Consider the following 6,073-nt stretch of genomic DNA (forward strand, 5'->3'; position numbering starts at 1 on the left):
TTCTAGTTGTTATATTTCTATGTTTTTTGGGGAGGGGCTATCATATTTAAGTAGGGTTTTTTTCCACCTGTGTTTGTGGGCAGTTGTTTTCTGTTTAGTCTCTGTACCTGACAGAACTGTGCGCTGTCGTTTCTTCTCTTTGTTATTTTGCTTTAGTATTTTGAGTTATAATAAAGTATCATCATGAGCACTCAACACGCTGCGCTTTGGTCCCCTCTCTACGACAGCCGTTACAACTCCCTGCTTCCAATCTTCCCACTGTTTCTCCCATTTGCCTGTCTCCCCATCTCATTTCATTACTGTCTGAATAAAGTGTCAAACAACATTTTTAATTTTGCATACTTAAAATGTGATCACGAAAAATCTCAATGTAACAAAGTCGTCCATTGTTTTGTGTTCATTTAATGTTCAAAGCATCTTGAACACACCTAACCTGTGGTTTTTATTTGTTTTATTTTCCACCTTGGTCATAAACATAGGCCATGTCAAAATATGTAGAATTGCAGAAAATTACCTTATTAACATTTTCCAGGGGGAGGACCCCCAGACCCCTGTTTAGGGTTTTTCCAGGAGGCAAATCTCACTCCATTGTTGGCAGCCCTGTGTAGTGTTTGGTTACCTATGTAACAGATCTTTGTGTGTTAAAAATCCCTCAAACCCCGGTGCCTATTGGGGCAAACGAAGACTCAAACCACATTTTCTTTGAGGAAACGGGCAAGAAACTGAGTAATCGGGATGTCCCTACCCTAAACCATAAACCTTATCCTAATCTTAACCCCTACCCTTACCTTAATCTTAGCCATAACCCTTACCTAACCTTAACCCATACCTTAACCATTTTCAATGCCAACTTCAATGGGGTAGAGACATCACAAGAATCAGCAGGGACCTTTTAAAGGACTGTTAGTCAAGGCAACCTCATATTAATACTTTTTTATTTATAATTTTTGATCAGGGAGTCCTACTTAGACCAAGGTCTCTTTTACAGATGAGCTCTGTTCTCAACTTCTGTGGCTAGACGCTGATCGGGCCTGATGGATGTATCCCCGCTTTGTCATCTGTCCATATCCGAATGGCTTGTGCTACCTGGAACTTGCCTGCCAAGGAAGTCTTCTCCATCTGCTTCTCCTCCTCCATCTTGTATTGGAGTAGACAAAAACAGCAAAAGGTTTGTTCCAATCAGCGCTGGTCCCATGTCACAAGTTGTGGAAACCGAAGGCAGCGGCATGCTGCTGAATGGACTGGAGTGTCTGCAATGAGTTCGGAGCAGATTGACATAAGAAATAGCTTCGCCGCACTGGTATCTGATCTACCTACGCCTTCATCGCTGGGATTGCCTGTGTCTGCGACGGCTGTGCTGACTCCAACTATGCTGACTCCAACAGTGGCTTCGTCATTGAGTTTATCTCCTTTCCCTCTGTCTGGATCTGACGGGGCACTGCCTTCTGAGGGAGGTCTGGACCTATTGCCGGGAGCAGCGGGCGTATGCTATCCTGCTTCTCGTGGGCCTGTGAAAGGTTCAACGAATTGTGTGAGGGATAGGAATGGGTGGATTTCTCCATTCCCTTCTCTGTCCGTTGTATTGGGCAGTTCAATATGAGAAATGTTTCAGTCCCTGGAGCAAAAACTTTGTGCTCTCCAGGAGCATGAGTACAGGACATCAATAGGCTGCTCCCAAACATTTAAAATCTGCATCAGGAAATTGAGTCAATCATAGTACATGTGGGATTCAATGACATTATAAAAGGTAGCTCAGAACAGCTGAAGATGGATTTTAAAGAAATTATTGAGTTTCTGCTTGACACCAACAAACACCCCATCATAAAGTATGACGAGACAATTGCATCTCTGTGGGTGTAACATTTATTGACAATTGTGTTTCCTTCTGGAAACAAAGCTCGTTCTATAAGGAGGATGGGATCCACCCAAATCATTTGGGTTCCTGGATCCTTTCACAGCATTATAAGGCTGCGTTGAGACAATGACATACCAATGACCAAGCCCAGCTCAGTTAAAACCTGTTGGGGCCACCCCTTCCCGTTCTTATCCCGGTAACGGTATTGCTTGACAAGATACATGGCGCGACATTCAAAACAGCAAAAATCTAATAATTTCAATTTCTCAAACAATCAACTATTTTACATCATTTGAAAGATAAACATCTCCTTAATCCAACCACATTGTCCGATTTCAAAGAGACTTTACGGCGAAAGCATAAAGTTAGATTATGTTAGGAGAGTACATAGACAAAAAATTACACACAGCCATTTTCAATGCAAGGACAGGCGTCACCAAAAGCAGAAAACCAGCTAAAATGATGCACTAACCTTTGACAATCTTCATCAGATGACACTCCTAGGACATTATGTTAGACAATCCATGCATTTTTTGTTCTATCGAGTTCATATTTATATCCAAAAACAGCATTTTACATCGGGCGTGACGTTCAGAAAATGTATCTCCCCCAAAACTGCCGGTGAATTTACAAAAATACTCATTATAAACGTTGATAAAATATTAAACTGTTATTCAAAGAATTATAGATTAACATCTCCTGAATGCAACCGCATTGACAGATTTCAAAATAACTTTACTGGGAAAGCACATTATTGCACACTGTGCAATAATCTGAGTACTGCGCTCAGAAAAATACACTAGGCAATACAGATAGCTGCCATTTTGGAGTCATCTAAATGCATAAATAACATTAGAAATATTCACTTACGTTTAATAATCTTCATCAGAAGGCACTTCCAGGGATCCCAGGTCCACAACAAATGTTGTTTTGTTCGATAAAGTTCATAAATGATGTCCAAATAACTCCATGTTGTTAGCGCATTCAGTAAGATACTCAAAATGTAGGACGCGCGAGGAAAGTGTCACGACGAAAAGTAAAAAAAAAATCTATTTACGTTCGTTCAAACATGTCAAACGTTGTATAGCATCAATCTTTAGGGACATTTTAACGTGAAACTTCAGTAACATTTCAACCGGACGGTTCCTGTGTCTTGAAAAATGTTTTGGAACAGAGCTACCTCTCTCGTGAATGCGCGCCAATGAAGTGATGTCATTCCCTGGGTTACCAACTTCCCTGCCTTCTCATTCGGTCTCTGTTCATCATAGACGCCTCAAACAACTTTCTAAAGACTGTTGACATCTAGTGGAAGCCGTAGGAAGTGCAAAATGAATCCTTAGTCACTGTGTGTTCCATTGGCAATGACTTGAAAAAAGTACAGCCACAAGATTTTAATTTCCTGCTTGTATTTTTCTCAGGTTTTTGCCTGCCATATGAGTTCTGTTATACTTACAGACACCATTCAAACAGTTTTAGAAACTTCTGAGTGTTTTCTATCCAAATCTATTAATAATATGCATATTCTAGTTTCTGGGCCAGAGTAGTAACCTGTTCAAATTGGGTACGTTTTTCATCCGGCCGTGAAAATACTGCCCCCTAGCCCCAACAGGTTTTAATCACTACCACTGTGTCGCTGAGTTGTCATAATTCTTCAGCAAATGTACGTTATCCCAGGGACGTTGGAAGACACAATGTAAGTAACCTAATCTATTTCACCCTAACTGCTCTGAATGCCTCTGCTGATCCTACAGCTATTGTATGTAGTAATCAATTGCCTATCAAGCAGAGTTATACTGTTAGCATTGAGGCGGTGTGCCCTAGTAGGAAGTCCACCATGTGCAGCTCACCCTGCACTAACATAAATAACATGAGCATCACTACATCTGCTAAGCTTCCCAGTAAATCAATGAAAACAATCAAGCATCCCAGAAAACTGCAAGAAATAGCCCAAATTAAGTTACAGATGGCATTCATATTCTGACAATCTCTGAAACTCACTTAGATAATACCTTTTATGATACAGTAGTAGCAATACACGGTTATAACATCTACAGAAAAGACAGAAATGCAAAAAGTGGAGGTTTCTGCTGTTTATATTCAGAACCACATTCCTGTAAAGCTTTTAAAGGATCTCATGATACATAATGTTGAAGAAATATGTCTACAGGTTAATCTGTCTCACCTAAAGCCCATTCTGGTGGGAAGCTGCTATAGACCATCAAGTGCTAACAGTCAGTATCTGAATAACGTGTGACATGCTTGATAATGTATGTGATATCAACAGAGATGATATTTTCTGGGTGATTTAAATATTGCCTGGCTTTCATCAACTGCCCACTCAAGAAAAAGCTTCAAACTGTAACAAGTTCAGGTTATCAGTCAAACTACCAGGGTAGTAGAAACAGCACAGGAATGAAATAATCAACATGTATTGATCACATCTTTACTAATGCTGCAGAAATTAGCTTTAAAGCAGTATCCAAATCCATTGGGTGTAGTGATCACAATATAGTAGCCATATCTAGGAAAACCAAAGTTCCAAAGGCTGGGCCTAATATATTGTATAAGAGGTCATACAATAAGTTTTGTAGTAATTCCTATGTTGTTGATGTAAGTAATATTTGTTGGTCTGTGGAGTGTAATAAGGAGCAACTAGACACTGCACTTGACACATTTATGAAATTGCTTATTCCAGTTACTAACAAGTATGCACCCATTAAGAAAATCACTGTAAAAACTATTAAATCCCTGTGGATTGATGAGGATACTGAAAATGTGTATGGTTGAGAGGGATGAGGCAAAAGGAATGGCAAATAAGTATGGCTGCACAACAGATTGGCAAACATACTGAAAATTGAGAAATCCTGTGACTAAACTGAATAAAAATAAGAAACGACAGTCCATTCAGACTTTTCCCACATTTTGTTAAATTACAGCCTTATTCTGAAATGTATTATGTTGTTTTTTCCCCTCATAAATCTACACACAATTCCCAATAAAGACAAAGCAATAACAGGTTTTTACAATTTTTAGCAAATTAAAAAACTTAAATATCACAATATTTAAATAAGTATTCAGACCCTTTACTTAGTACTAAGTTGAAGCACCTTTGGCAATGATTACAGCCTTGAGGGTTAATGGGTATGATACTACAAGCTTGGCACACCTGTATTTAGGGAGTTTCTCCCAATCTTCTCAGCAGATCCTCTCTAGCTCTGTCAGGTTGGATGTGGAGCGTCGCTGCGAAGCTATTTTTAGGTCTACCATGTGCCTTTTACTGAGGAGTGGCTTTCATTTGGCCACTCTACCATAAAGGCCTTAACCTGTTGGGTCTAGGGGGCAGCATTTGCACGTCTGGATAAAAAAAATGTACCCGATTTAATCTGGTTACTAATCCTACCCAGTAACTAGAATATGCATATACTTATTATATATGGATAGAAAACACTCTCAAGTTTCTAAAACTGTTTGAATGGTGTCTGTGAGTATAACAGAACTCATTTGGCAGGCAAAACCCTGAGACATTTTCTGACAGGAAGTGGATACCTGATGTGTTGTATTGACTTTAAACCTATCCCATTGAAAAACACAGGGGCTTAGGAATATTTTGGCACTTCCTATTGCTTCCACTAGATGTCACCAGCCTTTACAAAGTGTTTTGAGTCTTCTGGAGGGAGATCTGACCGAACAAGAGCCATGGAACGATGATGTCCCATTAGACACCTGGCGCGCGAGTTCATGTTGGGTACCCTCGTTCCAATACGTTATAAAAGAGTATGCATTCGTCCACCTTGAATATTATTCATGTTCTGGTTAAAAAAGGCCCTAATGATTTATGCTATACAACGTTTGACATGTTTGAACGAACGGAAATATATTTTTTCCCCTCGTTCATGACGAGAAGTCCGGCTGGCTTACATCATGTGCTAACGAGACAGAGATTTTTGGACATAAATGATGAGCTTTTTTGAACAAAACTACATTCGTTATGGACCTGTGATACCTGGAAGTGACATCTGATGAAGAGAATCAAAGGTAATGGATTATTTACATAGTATTTTCGATTTTAGATCTCCCCAACATGACGTCTAGTCTGTATCGCAACGCGTATTTTTCTGGGCGCAGTGCTCAGATTATTGCAAAGTGTGATTTCCCAGTAAGGTTATTTTTAAATCTGGCAAGTTGATTGAGTTCAAGAGATGTAAATCTATAATTCTT

This window comes from Salmo salar, chromosome 13, assembly GCF_965601325.2.
Source record: "Salmo salar chromosome 13, fSalSal1, whole genome shotgun sequence".
Lineage (NCBI taxonomy): Eukaryota > Metazoa > Chordata > Actinopteri > Salmoniformes > Salmonidae > Salmo > Salmo salar.